The following is an 18,455-nucleotide window of genomic DNA, read 5'->3' on the forward strand; positions in this document are numbered from 1 at the left end:
GAATACATGCAGCAGGATATATCCCTTTAAAAGGCCTCAAAGACACATTTCAATTTGACCTACTTCAGAACAGTTTATAATTATTTGCAAATCACCAATAATCTCTACTACAAATCCTTAACTGGGGCCCATGAATATGGTCTAACTTTTTTTTAATAACTACATTTTCATATAATTAGTCTACTTTGCAAACCCATGTATTTCATTTTATGTATTTACCAATGTCATCCTGAGAAATGGTTTGTAGATTCATTACATAGCCAAATAGGACCATGACATTAAAAAAAAAAAAAAAAGATGAACAACTTCTGTTCTTTTATCTATATTTTGGGAAGATCCCTTTTAAAGGAGTTATATATATATTGCTGTTTCTTTATTTTTTTAAGACCCAAATAAAGCCACTGAGACTAAGATATCTCTAGGCCAGATCTCTGGATAAAGTGAGCACCAAGAGAGAGCTTGAAGTAGCAAGACAATGGGATTCTCTGCCATTCATTCACTGTTACCTAGGGGCTATTCAAGTTGTGTAGCTGGGAACAAGAATGTCCTTTAGAAAATAAGTGAACAAAAGAGAATTTGAGACTACGTATTAGTATTAATAGTGTAGACTAGTATTCCTTATAAAACAGGATTGACCATACAAGGAATGATAGGCCCCATGGTAAAGTGAATCTGAAAACCAGTTTAAAGGAATGGCTTACAGACAAATTGTTAGTATTCAAACAAACTCAATAGTTTGCAGAAATCACACTGGCTCTCTCTACTTTAGCAGGTGTTAGTGTGGTCAAATAAATATTTTAATGGATGTCTTCTTTAAACAGTTTAAACTCTGCTCTCCAAAGAAAATGTTTGCTTCTTTGGCAAATGTTTTCCAAAGGATACAGTCTATTCTAATCTGCAGAAACAAATCTTTGCTCAGTTTCATTTTTACTAAGTTTATTTTAGTTAAGTCTCTCTACATTAGTGGGAGGTAAAGTATTATTATTATTATTATTGACCCCCCCCCTCTACTTCCCTTTACTCTTGTCTTTCTCCTCCAACCTCATAATTTTTTTGAATTTGTATACTTGTCTTTTCTCTTTCTCTGGCTCAAAATATTTAGGCTACTTGAGGACAAGGGCTACCTTTTGCCTTTTTTTTTTTTTTTTTTTTTTTTTTTTGGTGTTATGGAGCAACCTGCTAATGGCTGCTGGGGATCTAATTCTGAGAGCAGAATAGATCCCTTCATGTGAAAGGTTGATAACAGTACAAGGAGACTGAGAAGCAGTTGCATTCTCTGATCTCTCTCCTCTCTCGCCTCCAATTTATTTTATTTCCAATTCACAAGCAGCATCTGCATCCGTAATTCATTCAAATGTGTTATGATTCACAGCTATGGGGGCTTTCAGAGAATCTACCAGCCCCTTCACACTTAGGTGTGGTCCTCAACATTTTGATATCCCCAGAATTTACCATGATGCCTGGAGCATAGTAGGTGTTCAATAAATGTTTACTGATTAATTTTAATTTATGAGTGTTTCACTTTAAGGTCTATAAAGGACTTTCCAGATAACAAGTAAGATAGTACAAGAAAGAGATGGTGTAAGTAATCCTGTCCCTATTTTACAGATGAGGAAACAGAGGTTCATAACAGTTGTATCTTTCTCCATGTCCTAAAACTAGTATTAGGCAAAGCTAAGGTTTGAAGTCAGGTCTTCTGATTGCAAAGCCAATATTTTTTTCATTGAATCCTAGTGCTGTACTTTGTAGCTCCATAGGCAACAGAGCCCATTAGACAAGTAGGGCTTTAATATGTATTGAATTGAATTAGATAGAAAAAAGACAACTGAGGAATAGAGTGGATAACTTTCACAAAGGGAGAAGTAGAATTGGGAATATCCACTCTATTCCCCAGTTTCTTTTTTCTATCTAATTTAAAAAAATAGACCTGGAACATTGCAAGTGCTTAACCGTTTTTTGAGTGATTGATTGATTCATAAAGTTTTATGCTTTAATCTGCTATTATTCCATTAGTATTATTTATTATGTCAGCTCCTAAAAACAAATCTTATATTTTCAGCGATTTAAAAAAACTTCAAATAAGAACAAATACTGTCCTTTCAAATGTCATCTATTTATATTAGCCAGGAAAAGACTTTATGGAGTCTGTAAGGACTAAAGTATAAGTAGAATTAGGAAACTGAAGTTAAGAAAATATAAAAGAGGATATTCCAGTTACTAAAATTAATTGTGATTTGAATAATAATGAATTCATTCCACACTCTCTCAGGAAATCATGTAAGTGAGAGTAGCTGAAAGCTATTTTGGTACTTTGCTGATCTATTGGCTACAAACAAAAAAAAAAAACCCAAATGTTGAAAAAAGAAATGTCACGTTACTTTTAGTTCCTTGTTGTAGTTGTGGGGGAACTTGAAGCACATTTATCCCAAATTTAGTAAATAAATTGTTATTGAAAAGGAGATTAAAAGCTTTACTAGGAGCAAAAAACATTTAAATTTTTTGTTTGAAAATTTCAAAAGATTTTAGAGATACTAATTATTGGGTAAGTGGCAAGAGCACTGGGTTTGGGATCAGAGGACAGGTTTGAATCCTTCTTATACACACTTACTAGGTGTGCAATGTTGGTAAGTTACTTGGGGCCTCAGTTTCCTCATTTGTGAAATTAAAACATGGATTTCTAAATGATCTCTAGGAAATCATTAGATCAGAAGGGGAACTTGGTCTAATCTTTTCATCTTAATACAAAGAAAATGAAGTCCAAAATCACTTAAGTTGTAAATAGTAGTGAGGATTTGAATGCAGATCCTCCAACTCTAGACTTCTTTCCACTATACTACAATACCCCTTTTAATTTTCTTATATGATAGGTTAGTATTTTAATCTTCAAGGCACCAATGAAACCCAAAAAACTATGAAAAGGGGTTGAGGTCTCATAGTAGCAACTTCATACAGAATTGAGACTTAAGTCTAGGTTAACTGACCCTTAAGTTTATATTCTATATAGCAACTTATAGTTTTGAAAGTGCTTTGCAAAGGTAGCATTATGAGGTAGAACAGACACAGTTTATTGGACCAGTTTTACAAATGAAAGAGCTGTGTTTCAGAGAGGTCAAGTGATTTGCCTACAAATGAACTTTTAGTAAGTATTCTAACCCAGGTCTCCTCAATCCAAATCCATTGTTCTTTCCATTGAGGAACTGAGGACTACCATGATATATTTTGTGGGAAAGAAAAATGGAGATTGCATATACCTTGTAGAGAGCAGGTTTTCAAATAAGTAACCAACTTCTGCCAGGCCAAGTTTGTTTTCATAGCCAGTCTGTCCTCTTTCTGTTAAGTACATAACATAAATTATAATATTTCCTAATTTTCAGATTACTATGTGACTTAGTGTCATAGATTCAGAGCTGGAAGATAGTTTGGAAATCTTTTAATCCACCTCCCATATCCCTTCTTCCTCCAATTTGGAGGTGAGGAAGTTGAGGTCCAGAATACTTAAGAAACTGTCTCCAGGTTTTTCACCAAGTAGGCTTTAAAACCAGTTTCTTTAACTCGAAGGTAACATTATTTTCTTTCTTTCTTTCTTTTTTTTTATTATAGCTTTTTATTTACAAAACATATGCATGGGTAATTTTTCAACATTGACTCTTGCAAAACCTTCTCTTCCAACTTTCCCCCTCCTCGGTAACATTATTTTCAAAGCACAAGGACAGGTTCTGGGAAGACAGCAGAGCGCCCCCTCTCCCCCCAAAAGGGTAAACCTTAAATAAATGAATAAACCGTTAAATAAAATGAAGTAGTCATTTTGTTGAAGAATATTCTAGATTTTAACAATTTTCTCTTTTCAAATCAATACATTTACTTTAGTTAACTTAGTGAGTATTTGGGATTCTCCATAACATGAAAGGATATCAACAATAGAGAGATCACAACTCTTGATTTTTAGGGATGTATAGTCTATAAATCTAGAATCTGCATCTCTCTTCCAAAGCACATGGGGTTGTACCTTCTTCATCTTATTTTAGTTAAGTTATAAATTAAGGTTTTATAAATGTTGAAGGCATAAATATATATATGTTGAGAGTACATACATGTGTATATATGTATATCTATGTATACTGGAAGTACACACATATATGTAACATATATCACATATATGTGTGTGTATGTGTGTCTGGGTGTTTATATATACTAGAGTACTGAGAAATTGAGTGGAAAATGATATCTTTTTTTATTAATATGTTTTTGTATTGTGCTGAGAGAACATTTTTATTTAGATTTAAGGAGTGATGAGTTATGTGTAAATACTCTAATATTTTTTATTAATGGAAGAATAATGAATGGGATAGAGTATTTTATCTCAAGTAGAATTAGAGGGTGAGAGTTGCAAAACAAAAGTTAATGACAGTTCTAGGTTTCAACTCCTATTTTTCTGACAAGTTGAGTTATACTTTTATCCCTGTTTAACATATACACACACCCTTTCAACCAGGCGTGCAGACTCAGGTAAACAGAGTATCTATCAGCAAGGTGTGCTGAGGGCATTGCATGAGTATTGTTTTCTTTCTTTCTTTTTTTAATAACATACTAAAGTTTACACCTCCACATGAGTATTGTTTCCATCAAGGCAGTCACTTTGGGTGACTCCACACTTACTCTAATGGTGTGGCCATTGATTGAAGTCTTTTTGAAACCAGAATTATCTGATCTTATTGCCACCTTCTTTTGAATATTTTTAATCTTTGTACTTTAAGGAGCAACTTGGTTTTTGGAAAGAGTCAACAGCATTTCAGAGACAAATTTGGCCAGTAAAATGGTGATCAAGCCGAATGTTCCTCTTTTGGTAAAACCCAAGGCCTGACTAAGAAGTACTAAGACTAAGTGTGGCTTTGTATGGCTTGTAAATTGATTGGTTCTAAAGACAGCTCTAAGATTCCAGAAATATTTTTTCAGAAATGGCTATAATAAGTGCTTACCAAGGGAACTACTTTGAAGCAATTGGATAAGTTTTATTAAAAATATTATTTCAGAGCCATCTGTACCCAGAGGGAAGACTATGGAAACTGACTGGATCATAGCATAGTATTTTCACTTTTTATTGCTTGTTGTTTGCTTGTATTTTGTTTTCTTTCTCATTTCCCTCCCCCTCTCCCCCTTGTCTTTTTGATCTGATTTTTCTTGTGCAGCATAATTGTGGAAATATATGTAGAACGATTGCACATGCTTAACATATATTGGATTATTTGCCCTCTAAGGGAAGGGTGAGGAGAAAGACAGGAGAAAAAAATTTAGAACACAAAGTTTTGTAAGGGTAAATGTTGAAAACTATGCATATGTTTTGAAAATAAAAAGCTTTAAAAATAATATCTCATTACTTTATAGTTATACCTCATAGGGAATAATAGTGTGAGTGAGAATAATATAAATTAATTCCCTCATGTTGCAAATGAAAAAACTGAACATCAGAAAAGTGAAGTGCTTTGGCCAAGGAAAAACTAATTTAACATCATTATAGGTATTTTGTAATCCTAAATACATGATGTATGATTTCTAAGTGAAACTTTGGGAAAAAAATCAAATAGTTTTATCCTGTCAGCGATTTATTTTCTAGAGATATGCCAGAAAAATTTTCATGGTTTTATGGAAAAATATAAAAGAAATGAAAATTAGGCCACTTCAAATTTCCTCAAATTGCCACATTTTAGTGCTGGCCCTATAACACTGGACTTAGGGTTAGTTTGGCATCTTCAATGGAAACAAAGTTAGCAGCAAATTTAAGACCAGCATTCTCATTCCATCTGTTTATATGCTGACTCTTCTGCAAGGGTATTATTCAGTTTTACCCAAAGTCTGTGGTTGTTATCCTTTCCTCCCTTCTTCTTGTTCTTTCTCCCACTTCCCCATTATGTATGCATTGCCCCAGGGATTGTTTCATTTTTGTCTTTGTTATTACCAATATACAGAACATCACATGTCACCAAGAAGTTTAATATATACTTGTTAATTGATGGTTGGTTGATATGGGAAAAGAAACTCCTTTAAGTTGGTTGATATGGGAAAAGAAACTCCTTTAAGTCTGTAGTAGTTACTTGCTAGGGAAACAGGCAATCCCATCATTACATAGAATCGGGTTTGAGAGGAGTTTAAGCAGGGATGTGCTGAGACTAGCTTTGTTTGGGAGCAATTATTAAATGTTCATTGTGAGTATTTATGTCTCAGAAATTGCTGTAAATCAGGGCTTGCCTGAATAGTTTTTTTTTTCCTTGATTGTCTAGACTCAAGAAAGTGATGAGGAAAATTTTAATAATTAAAATTAAACTTAAAAGTGTGTTGTATCATTTGGAACTATGCTCAAAAAGTTATCAAACTGTGCATGCCCTTTGATCCAGCAGTGTTTCTACTGGTCTTATACCCCAAAGAGATACTAAAGAAAGGAAAGGGACCTGTATGTGCCAAAATGTTTGTGGCAGCCCAGTTTGTAGTGGCTAGAAGCTGGAAAATGAATGGATGTCCATCAATTGGAGAATGGTTGAGTAAATTGTGGTATATGAATGTTATGGAATATTATTGTTCTGTAAGGAATGACCAGCAGGATGAATACAGAGATGACTGGTGAGACTTACATGAACTGATGCTGAGTGAAATGAGCAGAACCAGGAGATCATTATATACCTCAACAACGATACTGTTTGAGGATGTATTCTGATGGAAGTGGACCTCTTTGATAAAGAGAGCCTTAATTGATCAAAGATGGACAGAAGCAGCTACACCCAGAGAAAGAACACTGGAAATGAATATAAACTGCTTGCATTTATGTTTTTCCTCCCGGGTTATTTATACCTTCTGAATTCAATTCTCCCTGTGCAACAAGAAAACTGTTTGGTTCTGCACACATATATTGTATCTAGGATATACTGCAACCCATTCAACATGTAAAGGACTCTTGCCATCTGGGGGAAGGGGTGGAGGGAGGGAGGGGAAAAATTGGAACAGAAGTGAATGCAAGGGATAATGCTGTAAAAAATTACCCTGGCATGCGTTCTATCAATAAAAAGTTATTAAAAAAACAAATATAATAACATTCTAAATGAAAATAAAAGAACAACAAAAAAAGTGTGTTGTATCTTTTTGGAAAGCTGGTTTTTAAGTTTTTGCCAGAATATCATAATCAGTATCTGTGCTTGTCATAAAATGAGACTGGTTGAATCAGATAGTTGAAGTTAGGATAGCCTGTGTTTCTATGTCCTCTCCTAGTCTAAAATCCTTCCCAGAGACACATTTCTGAAGACACAGAAGTATAATGTTGCCCTAAAACATAATAATATTGCCAAAAGAGAGAGGGAGAACAGAAAGAGAAGAAAGTTGGTGCAGCTCTGGGAAATGCTAACAAAGAGGGACTGGAACAAGGAAAAGAAAGAGATTGAGTTTCAATTCATAAAATTCATAAAATATGGAGAGAATCAGTAGAGAACAGTGTCACTGAATTATACAATGGTGACTTTTTTTAACTGACAGTAAAATCCCAAAAGAATAATTAGCTCATCCATATGTCATTCTAGCTGCTGAGTCCTGAAGAATCCATCTCAATGATTCTCATGTAAACTGATGAAATTATTAATCTAAATAAGTCATCTCTGTTTCATTAGTCACCTTTCATATAAGCCATTTTGATCCCCATTTCTTATTCCTTGCCTGAAAACCATCATTTTTGTGCACCAAGTGTGGAGGAAGAGATAGAATAGGAGATTTCTGCAGAACTGGACTGTGTTAATTGTAAGCATGAGGCACCTACTCATAAAACATATGAAGAGGCTAAAGTCCAACACCTGGATCTGATTTGACTCTCCCTACCCTCAGGTGAGGATGAGTCACAGCTGAGAGGATTTAGGCAGAAAACTCATAGTGAGGGAGGCTGGAGTACTCCATAGTACATATAAAGTTGAGTTGCTCATAGCCTTGATTCCCTTTAATTCTCTCTTGCCAAGTTCTGTCTGCTGTTCTCTTTGACTTGGTCAACATTTTGTATTTCAGTTCTTCCCTTTTCCCAACCTCATCTTTATTCCCTAAAGCCCCTAGTACAGATTTATTTGTAGTCATCCTTGTCTTCTGATTTATTTTGATAAGATGAAGGAGGGGAGATAAGGGTAAGGGTGCTAAAGCCATCTGAGAGGGATTTGTTTAGTTTTCAGTATGGGTATGTACATCTTGGAAATCAGCAACCATTGCAAATCAGGGCTGAATTTATTGTTTTGTTGATGGTGTAGATTTGGTATGTTTGTTAATAATGTGGATTAAAATTAAAAGTGTATGTGCACTTGATTTTCCTCTCCAGAACCCAATTATTAAACATTTATCAACACATTCCCTGGATAAGGGAAAACTAGGTGGCTCAGTGGATAGAGTGCTTGGCTCAGATTCAGGAAGACCTGAATTCAAATACAGTATCAGACATTTAATAGTTTTGTGACTCTGGGCAAGTCACTTAATTTTTGGGCATAGTTTTCTCATCTGCATAATGGACATAATATGCTAATATTATGGTATTAACCTATCTCCAGGATTGTTGTGAGGATTAAATGAAATAATATTTGTGAAGTGTTTAGCATAGTGCCTTAGGCAATTTAAAGGTTAGCTATTATTATTATTATTATTATTATTATTATTATTATTATTAGAGGTAGACTGTAGCTCTGTGGATAGAATTCTGGGTCTGGTGTGAGGAAGTCTTTGAATTCAAATCTAACCTCAGATACTGATTGTGATGTGATCCTGGGCAAGTCCCTTAATATCCCTTGTAGAAGGAAATGGCAAGCCACTCTAGTATCTTTGAAAAGGAAACTCCATTGACAGTACTGATGTGCTATATAGTCTACTGAGTTACAAAGAGTTGGACATGACTGAGCAACAATTATTATTATTAGAGAGCAGGTTTCCAGGGTAGTGAAGATTCTGACCAGCTGAGGGGTGATTATAGTGCCAATAATCTATGTTGCAAGAAAAAGGAATAAGGAAGACCAGTCAAGACATAAGTAGAGCTCCCTTTTACATGTTCAACAATTAGGATTGATACCACCTTTTGAAATGTAGATGGTTCATTTTTGCTAATCTGTGCCAAAGTGGAGTCTACTATTTCTTCCCCAACATAACCCTTCTTTCTTATGTTGCTTTCCAATATTATAAAGACTATAATACTTCTTAAAAATAATTTACATTTAAGTGGTGTTTTATAATTGGGTCCCCTCACAACACTGTGCAATGGGTAGTGCCAAGCATAGTGGATGGGTATTGAACTTGGAGTAAAGAGGAACAGAGTAAGAATCCTACCAAAGTCACTTACTAGCTGAGTGCTTCATCTATAAAATGGACATAAACATCTGATACCACCAATCTCACAGTATCATTGTGAAGATCAAATGAGACAATACAAACAAAATGTGAATTGTAATGTAATTTTCATTCCTATTTTAATAGACAAGCCAACTGAGGCCCATTGAGATTAAATAACTTACCCAAGTCTTAAGGTTTTCAAAATCCATTAAGACATAAACTTTAGCAGATCTTTCCAAAATGGAAAAGTTTTGTATAGGGGTCCCAATGGGAATTATTTGTTTATTGTTTGAGTGTTAGGATTCTTACAAGGTACTAAGTCAGTGGAATTGATGAGAAAATGATTCTCTAATTTACATGTACTTAGTACTTACTATAATTCCACAAGATTCACATCTTTAGGAGAGCATATATAAGGAGGAGCTGTCAAAGCCAAGGAGGACAAGCCCATTAAAAGACAAGCCCACTAGAACAGAAGCCCACTAGAAGCTCTGAGCTTCAGCCAGGATTCAGTTGAGGAGATTCACAAACCAAAGAAGGCAGCTTAAGCTCTCTGAACCAAGTTGAGAGATGAACTAACAGAGCCCCAGGAAAAGAGACAAGACTTTGAAGGAGAAAATAAAGGATTTGGACTTAAAACTCCTGGCTGCATTTGGGGTGATTACACTGAACTAAAATGAAAACTACTTCCAGAAGCCCCCCAAGAAACCTGCTTCCAGAGAACAATACATTTTAGAGAACAATATTAGATTTGAGGACCAGCTTAGCAGAAATTTGAAGGTATTCATTGATATTGATGTTTTGGGGGCACAGTAATTCATAAACTTTAGTAGGAACTACATCAATGGAGGAAGCACCCACACTGGTGTAGTTATTACTGAGGCAAATGCCATGATTAATTATAGAATTATATATATATGTATATATATATATATATATATATATATATATATATATATGTAAAATTATAGAATTGAAGATGGCATGCACACCACTTGTATTCTTGTCAGGATCCATTTCTCTGAGATATCTCTGCTCTACTGAGGAAGGTCAGGAGAAGAGAGCAGTAACAGGCTCTTCCCTTTTACTTCATATTCCTCTTCAGACCTCTTCTCCAGCTATTATCACTGAAACATTAGCTATTTACATCTTTCCTTTCTGCTGACAAAAAAGAAAAATATTTTTCAAGTTGTGACTTTTTCATAGTTTCTTTCTTAGCTCTTATTCTTGAGATACTCGTCTTTCTCAGTCCAGAAGGAATCTCAGCCAAGTGAGATGAGAATAATGAAATAAAAACCCCAAAACTGGATGAAATCATATCTTCATTTTCCTAGAACTCAACAATTTTAATATTGATTTTGTATTCTCCTTCACTCCTTCTATTGTCTGTGGGAAAAAACAATATCCCAATGCTGCCCTATAGGAATCCATTGATTTTTCACAGGTCATGCTAGTACATCTATCTCCCTGGCAAAGAATGGCAGATGAGATTGCCCCAGTGTAGCTGGTACAGAAGAGACATTACACCCCTAAGGCATGAGTGGGTAGGGCAGATCTTTCACAAAGAGTTTGGGCCTGTTTGTTCTTGGAAGGCAGGGTGGTGGGGGAAACGCCCAAGAATCCTGGCAGATGGAGAGGGGAAAAGAATATAAATCTCCCCACCCCCATATTTTCAGGGTCACCTATGAGAGGGATAAGAAGTTTTCATAGGAGAGAGAAAATGCTTGGGACTTGGTTTTTCCCTTGTACTCCTGGCCTGGCTTATAGTGTGAGGTAGCTCTCAGGATGTCATTTTGGGCAGGACCCCATTAAAACAATTCAGAATAGCTGATCAAACTAAACCAGTTCAGGGAATAAAATTTCCTAACTTTGAGAACTCATTATCACATCTTTTAATTCTTTAATTTAATTGGAGTAAAGAAACCTAGGTTCAAATTTCAGTGCAAGTTACTTTCTGAGGCTCAATTTCTTCATATAAAAAACCTTGGAGATTATGATACTAGCATTACCTGCCTTAGAGGATTGCTGAAGAAAGAACTTTTTATATTTTAGCAAGCTGTTTTAACTGTGAATTATTGTCACAATTCAATTTAACAAATATTTGTGTTCAAGACACTATACTAGATTCTGGGGATGGAGATAAAAAAAAGTGACATAATTCCTGCCTTTAGGTGAGAAGATAAGTATGCAAATAAGTAGAAAATGATGATGTAAGAAATATTAATTAAAACAACTCTGAGGTGCCATCTCATATCTATCAGATTGGCTAATATGACAGAAAAGGAAACAACAAAGGTGGAGAGGATGTAGAAAAAATTGGAACTCTAAGGCACTCCTAGTGGAGTTGTGAACTAATCCTACTATTTTGAAGAGCAAATTAGAATTTTGTTCAAAGGGCTAAAAATCTGTGCATACCCTTTGACTCAGCAATACTCTACTAGGTCTGTATCCCAAAAAGATTATTTTATTTATTTTTTCTTTTTTTGAGATTTTTTTAAAAAAAAGGCAAAGATCTTATAGGTACAAAAATATTTATAGCAGCTCTTTTTGTGGCAATAAACAATTGGAAATTGAGGGGATGTCTATCAAATGGGAAATGACTGAACAAGCTGTGATATATATTATGATGAAATATTTCTATGCTTTAAAAAATAACAAGTAGGATGCTTTCAGAAAAACCTGCAAAGACTTACATGCAGTGATGAAAAATGAAGTGAGTAGAGCTAAGGGATCATTGTACATAGTAACAATATTATGTGGTGATTAACTGTGAATAACTTAGCTATTCTCAGCAATACAACGAAACAAGACAATTCCAAAGGATTTAGGATAAAAAAATTCTATCTACCTCCAGAGGATAAACTAGTGGAGTCTGAATGCAGATTGAAGTATATTTTAAAGCTTTTTAAAATTTTCCTTTTTTTTTCTGTGTTCTCTTTTTCAGCATGACTAACATGGAAATATGGTTTTCATGACTTCACACATATAATTTATCTGAAAGTGCTTGCCTTCTCAAGGAGGAGAAGGGGAATGAGAAAAAGAGGGAATTTGGAATTCACAATACAAAAAAAAAAAGTTAAAATTATTTTTACTTGTAATTGAGAAAAAATAGTTTGTTAAAAAAAGAAAATCATGACATAAATGGGACAGGTCAAATGGTTGTGTTAAAATCAAGACAAAAGGGATTAAATCTGTCTGGGGGAAAGAGAGCAAGAGAGTCTGGAAACATTAAAATAGGAGATGGCTACAGCATAGGCTTTGACAGAAGGAGAAGGTTGTTAAGAGGCAAGAAAGACATCTATTCCAGGTATGGGGGAGAAGAGCAACATAAATAAAATCACAGATCTAGAAGCATGAAGATTAAAATTAAGGAATAGAAAACAGAATAATTTGGCTGGATAATAAAGTGAGCAAAAGGGAATGCCATGATATAAGGCTGTACAAAGAAATTGGAGTCAATTCACATGGCCCTTTTAGGTCAGACTAAGGAATTTTCATTTTTAGGGAAAGCCTTGAAGTTTTTTATTTTGTTTTGTTTTTATTTTTTCATTTTTGAAGTGCTCTACATTTGGAACATGACTTCAGCAACTGTGCATAAAATGGATGGGATAGGAGAGAAACTGGAGTCCCATGAAACAATTAGGATTATATTACAAAAATTCAGATGTGAATGGATGAAAGTGAAAGGTGGGGACAGATAGGAGAGAATATTTTGAAGACAGAAGCAAAAGGATTTGACAATTTTTACCTGAACTTTTGTAATGGCTCCAAACTGGTTCACTTGTGTTTCCCATTTTTCTTCTTTCTCATCCATTTTCTACAGCTGTCAAAGTAAATATAGAAATATACATTGATAAAACAAACAAAGAATCTTCAGATTTTGCTTAACAAATAAAATATACTCTTTAGCCTGAAATGTAAGACCCCAACAAACTAGGTCCTATGTATGGTTTTTGAGGAAGAAAGAAATGTCAAGAATGACTCCAAAGTTTTAAGTGTGATAGTATTGGTAACAGGAGAGGGAAAGTTTTTTTGGGAAAGGCTGAGATATTTTTCAGGAAGGTGATTCTAGTTTTAGCCTTATTGAATTTGACTCAATTTGAGTGGGACCTCTAGATCTTATAGGCAGCTAGAAGGTCAGGATTTCAGTTTTGGGTTGGAGATAGAAATTTGAGAGACATTTGTTTAGAGGTGATAGTTTAAGTCAATTAGGTAGATGGGATTGATTGCTAAAGGAGAAAGAAAAAAGAAATGAGAAAAGCTGGCTGAGAGCACAATTTGGGGAAATGCCTACACTATGAGTATTAGAAGTAGGAAGAAGAACCAGAGAGGAAAGTTAAGGAATTGTCCAGAGAAGTTTAAGCAGAACCCAGGAAAGAGCAGAATGATAGAATTTAAGAGTTGTAGAAAACCTCAGAGGTTACTTAGTCCAAAGCACCTGACCAAGAATATTTTCTACAAAATTTCCTCCAAATAAATGCATAGCTTTTCTCGACAACTTCCAGTGAAAGGAAATCAACTATCTTCTTGGAGCAACTCAATTACTTTTGACAATTTTAATTATCAGGAACATATCACCAGTATGAGGAAGAGTCAATATCTGAATTCCAACAGCTGGGAGAACCAGGGTCACAGCTATCCAGAGTCTTGAGACTTTGTTAGGCAGGTGATACCAAACTTCCTGAGTTCTCAAAGACTCTTTCCACTAAGTGGTTGTTAGAGCCTGAGAAAAATAAGGCACTACACTAAATATTCTTGGTTTATACATGACCCTTGAGACAAAACAGCCCTCCTCAGGTATAAGGATGCTGTATTGCAAGAAGTCCATTTGTTTATTCCTTTAGGAGGATTATGTTTAGTCCAGGAACCGGCCAGGTTTCCGAGTTAAACACAGGCCTATCATAAAGGATGTTCATTAATTAAGATACCAAGAAGATGGCCAATTCTCCTAATGCTCCCTGAAATTTGTCAGATAGCTAGGAGTGCATCTCAAAGTTCTCAGCAAACAAATTTACACAAAGGCAGAAGCGAGACTCACTGGAATTCCTCATTAGGATTTCCTAAGTCTGAAGCTTGTGAATATTTGGAGATCTTTTTAAAGACAAACTATATCTAAGCCTGAATACTTCCCCCAACTTGTATTTACCAAGTTGTACAAGTACAGGGCTTCATGTTTATCACTTTTAAAATTCATCTTATTGATTTGGGCCATTGTTCTAGTCTCTTGATATCTTAATTTTCATATTGAGCCCATTAGCTATCCCTTCTAGCTTAGTATTATCTTCAAATTTGTTAAGCCTGCAGTCTATGTTTTCATCTAAATCACTGATAAAAATGTCAAAGAAAACAGGGCTAAAGAGAGCTAAGACACATACTTTTACTAAACAGTATTCTCCAAGTTGGGTTTTGCACATTTTGGGTTTTTCAATAAGTTGTAAAGTCATCTAGTCATATTATTATCTAGTCTATTTCTCTTTTTTATCTCCAAGAAGGGAAGCATCCTTGATGATCCTTTAATTAATGCTAGATCACTCTCATTTTATCCATGAGCATAAAGTGTCTTATTTAAGACTGCTCATGGTTCTTGAGGCTACCAATATGAATTTCTACCTCTAGAAGTAAACCTAATTAATAATTCAAGCTTTCTAGTAGAATTGGATCCATTTATCATTTATTGTATAATGAAAGCACAATTGCATCCTTTAGTTTTGGGACTACTTTTTAAAGTATATTTTTATTAAGTATAATTTATTGTAATTTTTTTTTATTTGCATGTCTAGAGTTAATAATTTTCTTTAAAGTGTGGTCACTTGTATCCTCATTCTTTGTATATTGTTAAGCTCAATGGCCTTCCCCCCCCCCCCCCCCCCACTTAGTAACTTTTGCTGGATGTTTGTCTAGGCTTTTCTTCTCTGCTCTAAGATAATGTGAGTTTCTCCTAAAGTAAATCACAGAAAATTATTAGCATTTGCAGTGGATATGTTATCTATTCAGATAACTGTTGCCTCCCAAGGTTTCTGAATGTATGTTATGCTTAGGCTAATTGCTAGAAATTGTTTAGTATAGGTCTTTGTCATTCAGGCTACAGCAATCTGCATTGCTAATGGTGCTGAATGGATTCCAAGGTTGAATTATCCAAAGTTCAGCCATAAATCCAGGAAAGACAGTTTAAAAATTCCATCATACGTACATTGGCCAGGATGTTAACGTTTGTATTGGCATGTCAATGGCTAGCATAGAACCAGGAACTCTACAGCCTCCAAGAAGCAAACCCATTACTTGAAAGCCTTAGGGGACCATGGTAGCATTTGTGTTTCTGTATTTGCTGCTCATATGAGATTTAGTTGGCTGTACAATATCCTTGAGTAAACTATGAAAGTTGTAATTTGGACTTTGCTTTTGAGGTCATAGCAATAACATTTATCAGATAACTATTTCTTTAGGGATCATTTTCTGCTAAGTATTAGATAATGGTCAGGAAAGTTTTATCAACACTCCAACAACACTTAACTTTATTCTCTTTATATATATATACACACACACACACACACACACACACACACACACAGCTAAAATAAAGAAAAAATTTACCTATGGGATTATCTTAATCTATCAATCTAGTAATGATATCAAAAAAAGGAAATGTTGTTAGTCTAACATAACCTATTCTTGACAAACTTATGGTTGTTGCTTAGTGACTACTACTTCTCTTTCTATGTATACAGTTTTCTCTTTAATAACATGTTTTAGAACTTTTCTACATATCAATCTCATTGGCCTAGAGCTTTCAAACTCCATTATTCTTTCTTTTATTGATAATGAAGACAAGGTTCATCCTCCTGTGTATGTCTGAGATTATGATCTTTCAAAGATCAATCATGTCTCATTTGCTAGTGACTTTGAATCCCTCAAAAACAGTTGTTTTTTTAAAATAAAATTTATTTTATTTAAAAAAAAATTAACATTTGTTTTCTCTTCCTCTCATCTCTCCTCTCAGTTAAAAAAAAGAAATGAAATCCTTATAACAAATATGCATAGGTAAGAAAAATACATTTTTGTGTTGGTCAGATCTAAAAATAATGTCTTATTTTGCACCCTGAATTTATCACCTTTCTGTCAGAAGGTTGGCAGCATATTTCATGATTAGTGCTATGAACCACAGAGGGACAGTGATTTTAAATTATTGAAAGTTATTTGTTATTGTCATTGTATAAACTGTTTTGCTCACTTCACTCTACATTATTTCATCAAATTCTTCTCAGCTTTCTCTGAAACTGTCCCTTGCATTATTTTTTAATTATACAATATGATGGGGGCAGCTAGGTGGCACAGTGGATGAAGCACCAGCCCTGAAGTAAGGAGGACCTGAGTTCAAATGTGATCTCAAACACTTAACACCTCCTACCTGTGTGACCCTGGTCAAGTCACTTAACTCCAATTGCCTCAGCATAAAAAAAGAAAAATATATACAATACTATTCCATTACATTTAAATGTCATATTTAGTCTAGCTATTTCCTATTTGGTGGGTATTCCTTCAGTTTCCAATTTTTTCCAAAACAAAAAGAATTGTTATAAATATTTTTGTACACCTAGATTCTTTTCCTCTTTTTTTTTTTTTTTTTTGCTCTCTTTGGGTTTGTAAGCCTCCAAAATATGATATGATCTGATATAACATAATATAATAATTACTAAGTCCAATGTACAGTTTAATAACCTTTGAGATCAGTTCTAAATTGGAGTAGTAATCATTGAAACAACTGGCTAATAAGGTGGTCAGTCAGTATATTAGATTAGATACACAATAAATAAAAGCAAAGAAACATGGTACCTATTATTCAATAAACCCAAAGACTCCAACTACTAAAGTAAAAAGTTACTACTTAATAAAACTGTCAGAGAAATGTACTCCAAAAATTACTCTATGATTGAAAATCTTGGAATACCATAATCTCTAGGAATTCACACGGGAGATAACCCAAAATGATTATTGAGGTAAACTGATGATACTGAAGAAGTAGTATAAGAGTTATCAGAAATAAGTGAATGATTGGAAAAGAAGGCAAATCAATCATGTGACATATGTAAGGAATAACAGAAGAATAGCCCAACTGCTTCACTGATATCCATAAAACCAAAGGAATAGCCATATTGATGAGATCTAAAGTAAGATTTAAAGTAAAGATCTAAAGTAAGATAGAAGAGACTTGAACATGATCTTTAGCAGGGAAGAAGGAATAATTAAAGGAAGAGGCTGAAGATACTTGAAAGAAAAGATATGATAGATGGAACAAGTTCCAGAAAGAGACAAGAAAAGATAGAATAAATATCAGAGGTGAAAATGTTAGGCTACTTTATGTGAGATTAAAAGAATGAAATAAAGGGTACATTTTGAGAGATGGAAGAAAGGAATCAAGGGAGATCCTCTCTAATGGCATCTCTCTTCTCTTTGGAGAGAAGGCAAGACCACCATTAGAGAATCTGGTGTGGTGAAATCGGAGGAAGCTGAGGACTTAAAGCAAAAAAAAAAAGTTTGTAATGGTATTTTGAAGAAATATGATAAGGAATCAAGTAAAATTGATTAAAGGCTTTACTGAACAGTAGATGAGTTTTAGGCAGTATTCATTCCAGGCTAGTAGTGGAAAATATTTTTAAGCACTGATCTTGGGAACTACACAGTTTAGGAAAGCAGGTTAGGGATTATACAATGTGGCTGAAAGAGCAGATGATGATAATAATGAGGATAAAAATCAATTTGAATAGGAATGAGGGATTGGGGTAGGTGAACTGACTGAAGATGTGGTCAGGAAGGGGAACTTCAGAGTTCAAGATGATGGAGATTGAACAGTTTTGAGTGATGTTAAAGTGGAAGATTTTGACTATTCTAATTCGGAATTAGAGGACACAAGAGTTTAGGAGGTCAAGAAACTAGGGAGTTAGAAGGATCATCAACAGGAAAGCAAGTTATTAAGGATAATGGGCAAGGAAAGGGAGAAGTCAAATGAGAAAAGTTTGAGAATAACTTGAAAGCTAGTATTGGCATCAATAATGATTGCTAAAAGGTGAAAAAACTGAATCATTCAAACATTTATTTACAAATGAATTTTGATTTTTTATTTTAAATATCAT

The sequence above is a fragment of the Antechinus flavipes genome, chromosome 3, assembly GCF_016432865.1.
Source record: "Antechinus flavipes isolate AdamAnt ecotype Samford, QLD, Australia chromosome 3, AdamAnt_v2, whole genome shotgun sequence".
NCBI classification, from domain to species: Eukaryota; Metazoa; Chordata; class Mammalia; order Dasyuromorphia; family Dasyuridae; genus Antechinus; species Antechinus flavipes.